Raw genomic sequence first — 9,603 nt, 5'->3', positions numbered from 1 at the left:
TAGCAGTCAAGTGCCTTAGGCACTATGCTACCAGAGCTCCTCATAATCATCTACCAAACAAAAAAAACCAAACTCACTGCCATGGAGTCAGCCCCAACTCATAGCGACCCATCCTTGGGTTTCCGAGGCAGTATCACTATGGAAGTAGATTGCCTAATCTTCCTGCCGAGGAGTGGCTGGTGGGTTTGAACTGCTAGTCTTCTGGTTAGCAGTCAAATACCTTAAGCACTATACCACCAGAGCTCCTCATATCGATATCGATATATTTAAATTCATGGTACTGGATGAAATCATGTAGGGAATCAGAATAAATAGAGAAAATATGAGACTTGAGGATTAGCCCTGGTGTACTCTTTATGCCTTGGTGGTGCAGTGGTTAAAGCAGTCAGTTGCTGAGCAAAATGTCAGTGGTTTGAACTTACCAGCTGCTCCATGTGAGAAAGATGTGGCAGTCTGCTTCCCTAAAGATTTACAGCCTTGGAAACCCTACCGGATTGCTATGAGTTGCAATTCACTAGCTAGCAATGAATGCTCCAGTATCTAAAGGTTGGGAAGAGGAAGGAGTAAGAACATAAAAACAGACGGAGATGCTGGATTGAGTGAGTTAGAAGGAAAACAAGGTTAGTGTGCTGATCTGCAAGCCAAGAGAAGACAGTGTTTCAAAGAGGAATGTTATCAATTATATCAAATGTTGCTGAGAGTTCAAGTAGGAGGATGACAGAATTGGTTGTGAGATTTGGCAAGAGCAGATTCAGTGCAGTGGAGTGGTGGCCCTTTTGATATAATAATATAAGGTAAGGTTTCACTTTAAAATAAGTTCTTCAAAAAAAGTGTGAACATCACCAATCTTTATATCATTTTACAGATGTTTTTACAGATATTTTACAGATATTGAGGCCCCAAAACTTGCTTAAAAGCACACAGCAAGTAAAAGGCAGAGCCAGAACTAAAATCCAGGTCTTTTGGAACTACACCTAGTGTCTCAAACCATGCCATATGCTGTTTCTAAATTTGCTTTGTTTAGTTGTAGAAAATATTTCATGTAGAATAACAATAATGTTTAAAATGCACTGTTGTTGTTACGTGCCGTCAAGTCGGCCCTGACTCATAGCGACCCCTCCTTGGGTTTCTGAGGCATTATCACTATGGAAGTAGATTGCCCAACCTTCCTTCAGAGGAGTGGCTGGTGGGTTTGAACCACCAGCCTTCTGGTTAGCAGTCAAGTTAGCTCTTACTAGAGCTCCTGTATGTTGCTTATTGTGCCAAACACTTAAGGCTTTTCTCTTAAAGCCTTTTTGTAGTCAAATGAAGTAGATGCTATTATTATCTTCATTTTTATGCTAAGAAAACTGAGTTTTTGAGGCTGAGCAACTTTCCTGAGGATACACAATTGATGAGAGTAGCCAAATAACTTAGCTCTTGAATCCATGTTCTTAAGTTATGCTATACCTTTTTCAAAGTCCCTGAGTGGCGCAAACAGTTAAGTGCTCAGCTGCTAATTGAGAAGTCAGCAGTTGGCAGTTCAATTTTACCCAGAAGCACCTTAAAAGAATGCCTTGATAATCTACTCCTGAAAAATTAGCCTTTGAAAGCCCTCTGGAGTACAGTTCTACTCTAATGCACACCACACGGGGTTGCTGGGAGTTAGACTCAACACTGTGGCAACTGGCTTGGTTTTTCTTTTTCTTTCTTTCCTTTCTAATACTGTTTTCTACTATGATGGAAAATAGATGCTCAAACTGTGCTGTATCCCATTGTTTCTTTGATTCTTTCATGGGTTTATGGTCAGTTCACACATAGACTATTTGAAATTTTGGTCTCCAGTTGTTCTTTGAGATTTTGCATTTACTGGCTGAGGAACCATTTCCATCCAGTTAAATATACTGAACTTACATAAAGCTCTTTCTTCAGGGGCCAGGATGAATGCTTCATGTGAACATCATGATAGCGTCTTAAGTTTCAGCAGCTGTAACTGCTATCTTTTTGGAATAAAGGCATCATTAGAGATCATTTGTAATAAAAGCCTCCTCTCTTTTTTTGATATGAGCCTCTTTGTAAGAGCCAAAGTTGACCTCTGAAAATTACAGAGGAAAAATAAACAAACAAACAGAAAAAACCCAGTAAAAAGCAAGCAAGCAAACAAACAAACAAAAACACACACACACACAACAAACCCACAAAACCCAATACCTCATCCAAATTACCTCCCCAACCAAAACCAGAACATCCTCAGAAGAACAAGGCTTTTTGTCTTTAATCTAAGACCAGTGTAAAAGCCTAGGTAGTCTCCTGGACTACTTTAATCAACTTGATGCAATCTGTAGATTTCAGGCTTTGGGCTAGTACAAAGAGACACTCAGATGTCAGCTGGTGAGTGATGCTTTCACAAGGCAATGGACTAAAAACAGCTCTATGTGATAAGAGGAAAGGTCCAGAAGAGTCAGTGGTGTGGTACATTCTGACTGGATTGATACAGTCTGGAAATGTGTTCTGTTACTAGAGGTTTAGTGACAAAAGCCAGCTGGTCCCTCCATCTAGCATAATTTCCTTTACAAGGCACTTGTGAGGGAAAAAGTACACAGTGATAGACCTTTGTTAGTTCAAAGGTTTTTACCTCTTTATTCTAAAGCCCCATTGTTAATTCAGTTGGCTTAAAATATGTATTACTGTCCCTTTCATTTTATCATTCTAAAAGAAATCAAAGACAGAAAACTTTTTCTTTGCAATGAGCTTGCCTGTTTGAAATTATAGAGTGTTTGTACATATAGTCTGAATCTTTATGATTGCAGAGGGATTGGTGAGATATCAGTCTTCCTGAAAGAGTTTTGAGGAACTTTTTGAAAAAGACAGACTTGCTGCCTCATTCTTTCCAATAATGAAAGTTTGGTTTATTGTAAATTTAAAGAGAGAAAACGAGTACGTTAAAAAAAATTATTATATTTTTGCTTATAGTTTACATAGCAAATGAAGTTCCCCTTTTACAATTTCTATATATATTATTCAGTGTCACTGGTTACATATTTCACAATATGTCAGCATTCTCATTATTTCTATTCTGGTTATTCTGTTTCTAGTAATCTAGCATATTACTTTTTCATCTTTGCTTTGGGGTAAATATTTACCATTTGGTTTCACATAAAGTACTATTTAAAAGGAGCATAGTATTCATGCATGACATTTATTATTTTATGACCCAATCTATTATTTGGCTGAAATGTGACCTCTGGGAGTGGGTTCAGTTCAATTTTAAAGGGTGCCTCAGGGCAATAATCTTGGAGAATCATGTTATCTCTACTGGTTTAGTAAGTCTAGACTTTTAAAGGAATTTGAGGTTTATTCTAAATTTTTCTTCTATTCTATGAGGACCAGCAATTGTGTTCCTGGTTAGAATGCTTGCTGGTGGTAGCCAGGCACCATCTAGTTCTTCTGGTCTCAGGAGAGCTGAGCCTGTGGTTTGTGTGAGCTATCAGTACTATAGACTGTTTTCTTCTTTCTCTTTTGCTCCATATGAATACAGACCAGTAGTTGTATATTAGATGGCTGCTCACAAATTTTTTAAGACCCCAGCACTTAGTGATAATGATTAAAGACTACAGTCTACAGTATGGATTACATCTCAACATAAAGAAAATGAAAATCCTCACAACTGGGCCTATAAGCAGCATCATGATGAATAGAGAAAAGATTGACATTTTAAAGATTTCATGTTACTTGGTTCCACAATCAACACCAATGCAAGCAGCAGCCAAGACATCAGATGATGTATTGCACTGGGCAAATCTGCTGAAAAAGACCTTTTTAAAGCACTGAAGAGCAAACATGTCTCCTTGAAGACTAAGATGTGCCTAATCCAAGTTATGGTATTTTCAGTCACCTCATATGCATGTGAGAGCTGGACAATGAATAAGGAAGACCAAAGAAGAGTTGATGCTTTTGAGTTGTGGTGTTGGCAAAGAATACTGAAAGTACCGTGGACTGCTAAGAGAACTGACAAATCTGTCCTGGAAGAAGTGCAGCCAGGATGCTCTGTGGAAGTGCGAATGGCCAGACTTTGTCTCATGTACTTTAGTCATGTTGTCAGAAGGGACCATACCCTGAAGAAAGGTTATCATGCTTGGTAAAGGAGAGGGTCAACAAAAAAGGGGAAGGTCCACAACAAGATGGATTGACATCATGGCTGCAACCATGGGCTCAGGTAAACAAGGATTGTGAGGCTGGCACAGGACTGGGCAGTGTTTCATTTCATTGTGCATAGGGTGACTATGAGTGGGAGCCAACTTGACAGCACCTAACAACAACAGCAACAACAACATGCAATTTTGGAATAACAGTAATAAAACCCAAAAAATATGTATATGCTTACAAAGGTAGAGACCATGCATGTATGTGTATAGGAAGGCAATACATCATCTGATATCTTGACAGCTGCTTCCATTGGTGTTGATTGTGGAACCAAGTAATATGAAATCTTTAATAACTTCAATCTTTTCTCCAATTATTGTGATGCTGCTTATTGGTTCAGCTGTGGGGATTTTCCTTTCCTTTATGCTGAGATGTAATTCATACTGCAGATTGCAGTTTTTAATCTTCATCATTAGGTGCTTCAAGTCATCCTCACTTTCAGCAAGCAAAGTTGTGTAGTCCGTGTATTGCAGGTTGTTAATGAGTCTTCCTCCAATCCTAATGCTATGTTCTATTGCCACTTGAGGCTTAAATTTTTTCCTCACTTCTTTCAGCTTGAGAAATGCCAAGCTTGTCCTTCCCTTTTGGTCTTCCAACTCCAGGTCTTTGCACATTACATTATAGTAATTGACTGTCTTCTCGAACTGCTCTTTGAAATTTTCTGTTCGGCTTTTTTTTCTCTTGTCATTCCTTCCATTTGCATTAACTACTGTCTGTTCAAGGGCAAGTTTCAGAGTCTCTTCTGACATTTATTTTGATCTTTTCTTACTTTCCTGTCTGTTTAATGACCTCTTGTTTCTTCATGGATGATGTTCTTGATGTCATCCCACAATTTTTCTGGCTTTTGGTCATTGGTGTTCAGTGCATCAAATCTATTCTTTAGATGGTCTCTAAATTCAGGAGGGATATAATCAAGGTCATATTTTAGCTCTCATGGACTTTTTTTTAATAGTCTTCAGCTTCAACTTGAACTTGTAAAATTTCACTCAAATCACAATAAAAAGTTAAAAAAAATTGCTATCTGACTATTTTGTGCATTAACAGCGTGTATCTGGCAGTTACGATGGCCGAGGCATGAGGTGAAAGTAATGCTGGCTGTGATGGTAAAGGTTATGTGTCAATTTGGCTGGGCCATGAGTCTCAGTAGTTTGACAGCTATGTAATGATCTAATGAACTTACATAATGAAGTACTCTGGCATTTATATAACATTGTAATCACCCTCCATTTTGTGATCTGGTATAATCATTCCATTTCCACATGATGCTGGTTTTTGCATAGTGACCTGGTCTTTGGCACATAACCATGTCAGTAAGTGAGGAGAAGGTGTATTTGTCCTTTTGTGATTGACTTACTTCACTCAGCATAAAGGACTACATTTTTTTTTTTTAAAAGCAGAATAACTGTTTACCCCCAATCTCTTTTGAATTAAATTTGAAGTGCTTATCTTGTTGTAATACAAGCCTTGACTATTTCTATCCACAACTTATGCTTCAACAAAACTTACTACAGGGTTTGAGGATCAACACTATGGGCTGTACAGTATGATGCTAGTAAAAAATAAAAATATTTGACTTTATGACTAAAATAGTGCTCTCCTGAGCATTACTAATTGCTGTTTACCATTATTGGCCTGAGGAATTTTTCCTGAGGCACAGTATTTCATACTGTGAATTATTTGCTCACTGAATTCACTATGTACTATATTTTGTTGTCTGACATACAATCCATGTTTTAAATCTATTTTTAACCATTCAACACAGTTTAATGTATAATTTCAGTGATTGACAGTTTATAAAAAGAAGAAATGATCATTTTTTTTTAAACTAGGAAACAGAATAATCTCTTAGCAGAACAAAAACACTGGTGACATTACCCAGTTTCCCAGAGAAATATTTTGTTCATCATCTCCTGAAATGTGAATCAAAACACTCATGACAGGTGGATAAAGAGAGAAAAATTAAGATATGGGCACAAACAAAAGCAGCATTAATAATTCAGATAAATAAAATCTTTATACAAAAGAAAAAATGTCAAGGTGATGGAGAATGTTTCTGCAAGTATAGGACATTTAAGCAACGTAAAAATGAGTTGAAGTTTGAATGTTTTACGTTCTACGCAGGGGCTTTATATAGTTTGATTTTTTTCTCCCTGATTCCATTGTTCTAGCAAACATTATTTATCATGCTCTGTGACCTTTCCTAGGTTAAATGGATTGGAGTTTTCCTCTTATAGAGACTATTCCAATTGTAAGGGATTAAGTATAGGTAGACTGTAAACTATCTTTAATATTTTATAATTTATTTATATTAATTTTATGTAATATAAGGAGCTCTGGTGGTACAGTGGATAAGGCATTTGGCTGCTAACCAGAAGGTCAGATGTTCAAACCTACCAGCTGCTCTGTAGGAGGCAGATGGGATGAGCTACTTCCATAAAGATCTATAGCCTCGAAAACCCAATGAGGGTTGCTGTGAGTTGGAATCAATGGCAGTGAGGTTTTTTTTTTAAATATAATATTGTAATATTATATAATATTAGTTAAAAACCATTACTTTCTTACTTGAACTATTTATACTAATTTTGTTACATCTTGCTGGTCATTCTTCTCAGTGGGACTCTCTATGTAGTGTGGATGTTTTACCTTTTAAAGCACAATGTGAAAACATTATTCACCAATGGTGTCTTTAAGATTTGAATTAGGAAAGCAAGTCAAAGACATTGAAAAATTCATTGACAAAAATAATTTCTTTCAAGGAAGGCCTTATTTTAGGCTGAAGGAGTTGTCATTGTCTGCATTAGAATGATAGCTGATTTGCCTAGCTTGCCTCTTGTATTGCACATATATTTACTGAGAGTCCATTGTGTACCTAGCACTGTGCTAGGGTTGGAAGATAGGAAATAAATGACATAATAACAAAGAGGTTCACAATCAGAGCAGAAATACCAGATACACCAATGTTAAAGTATAATGGGAATTAGCTAGTGAAAGGAGAAAAAAGCATTCCAGGAAGTGGGAAGAACATGGGTTAGGCATGATGAGACTGGGAGATGGCATGTATCTAGAGTGACAGGTTAGTATGTTGAAGGGGAATGGAAAGAAAGAGGAGGAGACAGTAGTAGATGAAGCAGGCAGGGATCAGATCACAATTATGTGATATGTCAAGTAATTTAGACTTTATTTTATTTTTCCATATGGATTGGTTCACTTAATTAAAAATTTCTATGTCTTGATTCTGTTACATATAAAATTATTATATAAGGAGACAGAAAGTGAAAAGGAGTGTTAGGATTTGAGTATGTATCTTGATAGACAGTAAAAGATAGTATTTTATATAATTTCACATTTCATAAAGAATGTCAAGTTTGCAATGTCAATTGTATTTCTTTGATTTCTATGCATTGTATTTCTTGTATTTTAAATTTTTAAATATTTTAAAATTATACAAGTAATACATTTCTTAGAATCTCAAAGTATAGATATACTTACTGATTTTTTAAAATATAGTTTGCTTCTACTCCCAATTACACTCTCTCAGAAAGTAGCACTTTAATATTTTAGTATGTGCTTTTTTTCTAAAAAGTTATATTTTAAAAAACCATGAATTATATTTTCATGATAGCATAATTTTCAATTGCTCAAAAACTCAAAAGCATGTTGATGTTACTCGATTTTATGTCTTGTTTGTTTTCGGTATGTAGATACAACTTTTCAAAAATGTAGTCAATTCCCTAACTTTTATGTCCTTCAAAAGCATCAATATTCTCAAGACAATGCATATTGCACACTGTACCAAACAACCTTGTAATTTCAGCATCAGGAGTATAAAATGGTGGACCTGGATATTTAGTTGGATCATAATGCAAAAAATACACAAGGTAATGAAAACTTTTTCTTGTTAGGGACATTACATCAGCATAGTGTTGTCAATCACCTGGATTAATAGCGACTCTATCCCAAACCTGGTCAAACTGGCTGATATTTGCTCTTGGAAAATAAAAAATTTTGCCACAGTACAATGAAATGTTCCCTGATGAACTCTTAAATACTTTGGCTCTAGGGATTTTGGTGATTGGTTCTTCTGAGTAAAAGAGATTCTGCTCTGTAAAAAATTCCTGTATCCCAAATTCACTGATTTCCAGACCAACAACAGTGTATCCCAAGTCTGCAAACCATTTCATCTCAACCACTTTTCTACAGAGAGGGAAAATTACCCTAAGTCTACTTTTGCCATTAAGAGAAGTATCTAAATGCTCCTTTAATAGCTGATGTCCTTCTTCTTGATGAAATGGAATCCTGTGGGTCACCCACTTTTCTTGCCATTCTTCCAGAGTTATTGTATGATTTTTTTTTTGTATCTCAGGATCAGGGTACTCTTTAGTTTCAAGTGAAGTTCTCGTATCATTCTTAGTTTCGAAACCACCTTTATCTTACAAGCAGATGTCACCAATGCTGGCACTCTCTGTGTACCCTGGGGAGCGTACCTTGTCCAATGTTGACAGTCTCTGCTGGGATCTCTTTGCATAAGCAGCCATGGTGGTGGGCCCCTAGACTATTTTTAAGAAGACAAGAAAATATTGCACGGTTTTACAGGGGAATGTTCAGATCAAATTGGGGCTGTTGACAGCATATTGAGTGCATTACCCTGACAATCATGTGAAATATGGATTCAAGATATACTAGCTACAGAGAGGTTTGGAAGGATTAGAGAAATCTGTGGAACGTATAATACTATGTCCACCACTTGTCTGACAGTTTGTCATACTATGGTGGCTTGATGTTGCTGTGAGGCTAGAGACTATTCCACTGGTATTTCAAATACCAGTGGGGTCACCCTTGGTGGACAGGTTTCAGCAGAGCTTCCAGACAAAGATAGGAAGGGAAAAAGGATGGGACTACTCACTTCTAAAAAAACAGGCCACTGAAATTCTTATGAATAGCAGTGAAACAGTGTCTGATATATTACTGGAAAACTTTATGAACAGCCCTGTAACACTGTTTGGTATAATGCCAGAGGATGAGCCCCTCAGGTTGGAAGGCACTCAGAAAATGAGGAATAGCTGCCTCCCAAAAGTAGAGTTGTCCTTAATGACGTGGATGGAGTAAAGCTTTTTTTAAATTTTTTTAATTGTGATTTGGGTGAAAGTTTACAGAGCAAATTCACTTTCCATACAGTAGTTCACATACACTTTATCTCATGACATTGACTACAATTTACCCCAATGCAACAGCTCCCCTCCTACTTCCTCCCCATAGTTACCTCTTCCCTGTGTCCATCCTCCGTGCACTCCTGCCCCCTGAGCTGTCTCCCTGTGCATAAACAGCCCTTCTTTCTCCCATGATTGTTCTCTCTAAGGAGTGTATCTACCTTGGGTAAATGTTCAACTCATATGCCTGTCTTTTGTTTGGCTGGAAGCCACA

General features: G+C 37.0%; 1 pseudogene; it reads right to left on the bottom strand.

Annotated features, from left to right (window-relative positions):
• Positions 1-7,820: 7,820 nt before the first annotated feature.
• The window catches only part of LOC103193010, a 165,766-nt pseudogene continuing 163,983 nt past the window's right edge, over positions 7,821-9,603 (bottom strand).

This window comes from Orycteropus afer, unplaced genomic scaffold (genome assembly GCF_000298275.1).
Source record: "Orycteropus afer afer isolate SDZICR_OR568_19922 unplaced genomic scaffold, OryAfe1.0 scaffold00033, whole genome shotgun sequence".
Classification (NCBI taxonomy): domain Eukaryota; kingdom Metazoa; phylum Chordata; class Mammalia; order Tubulidentata; family Orycteropodidae; genus Orycteropus; species Orycteropus afer.
The sequence above is the reverse complement of the archived record's forward strand: the minus strand, read 5'-3'. Positions and strand labels throughout refer to the sequence as shown.